This window comes from Nicotiana tabacum, chromosome 11, assembly GCF_000715075.1.
Source record: "Nicotiana tabacum cultivar K326 chromosome 11, ASM71507v2, whole genome shotgun sequence".
Taxonomy (NCBI): Eukaryota; Viridiplantae; Streptophyta; class Magnoliopsida; order Solanales; family Solanaceae; genus Nicotiana; species Nicotiana tabacum.
The window spans coordinates 115502482-115504077 of NC_134090.1; positions in this window are offsets into that span (position 1 = coordinate 115502482).

Here is a 1596-nt window from a genome sequence, read left to right on the forward strand (position 1 = left end):
GAGGCCGAAGAGTTTCTAAAGAAAATGAAGACACAAGACTACTCCATTGTGGAGCAGTTAAGGAAGACTCCAGCACAAATTTCGTTGTTGTCCTTGTTAATTCATTCCAGCGATCATTGTCAGGCACTGATGAAACTGAACGAGGCTCATGTTCCGGATAAAATCTCTGTAAACCACTTGGAGAAGATAGTGCACAAAATCTTCGAAGTAAATCGGGTGACGTTTTCCGATGATGAGTTGCCAAAAGAGGGTACAAAACACAACAAAGCCTTGTATTTGACCGTGAAATGTGAAGACTCGGTGGTCACCCGAGTATTAGTTGATAATGGGTCAAGTGCCAACATCTGTACTTTGGCTACTCTGAACAGGTTGAAAATTGATCATGACCGGATTCACAAGAACAACGTCTGCGTCCGAGGTTTCGATGGAGGTGGTACCGACATGGTGGGTGATATCATACTGGAATTGACCATTGGTCCAGTGGAATTGACCATGGAATTCCAAGTGGTTGACGTGGCAGTATCATACAATCTTCTACTTGGGCGACCTTGGATCCATGCTGCCAAAGCAGTACCTTCTACATTACACCAGATGGTGAAATTTGAATGGGACAGGCAGGAGATAGTGGTGCACAGAGATGACAGTACAAGAATTACAGGTGATGATATTGTGCCATTCATAGAAACGGGTGACGACAAAGGGCCTTGGGTGTACCAGGTTTTCGACGGGGTTTCAGTGGATAAATTTCTGAAGGCGAAGACCTCCCACTCCCCAGGATAGCTCCCGCAGCCTTCATGATGGTTTCAGAGATGCTGGGTAATGAGTTCGTGCCAGGAAAAGGTCTGGGGGCTGAGCTTTAGAGGATTGTTCAACCTGTCTCCTTGCCCAAGAATTTAGAGACCTTTGGACTGGGGTTCAAACCTACAGCGGTATATGTAAAGCGAGCACGGAAAATGAAGAAGAGAGTTTGGGTTCTTCCCAAACCAATTCTGCGTCTCTCCAGATCCTTTGTTAGAGTAAGTGCCAAGAGGTCATCGGTCCCAAAAATTCTCGGACCATTGATTGGGATGGACGGGGATTTGAATCAAAGCTTCGAAAGGCTGTTCGCTGATGTCAATGTGATAGAAGTTGGAGAGGGCTCCAACAGAGCAGACATAAAGTTTGTGGGGCCTAAGGCCAATATCAACAATTGGACGGCTACTCCTCTTCCTACCCGGGGGGAGTCCTGGTAGTAGGCTTTGATTTTTCTTTCTTGTTTTCTGGATTATTCCAGAGTGTAATCCAAATCTCATTTTATTTTGTAAAGTGTGAACCCTGTTATCCCGCATTTTTAATAAAATGAAAATTTTCTCTTCTTATATTGTTTTAATTTTGTTTTATTCTTTTCTCTTTATGAACAATTCTCTTTTTACTGGTTCTAATGACATGGCATGCACAATGGATCTTCAACCTAGTCTAAAAAATCAATCTGACTCCGACTTAATTGTACAAGAGATCGATTATGATGATGAGTCTGAATACGACGAGGATGAAGCCTTCGAAGAAATAAACAGAGAATTGTCCCAGTTCGAAGATAAACCCAAGCCTAATCTAAAT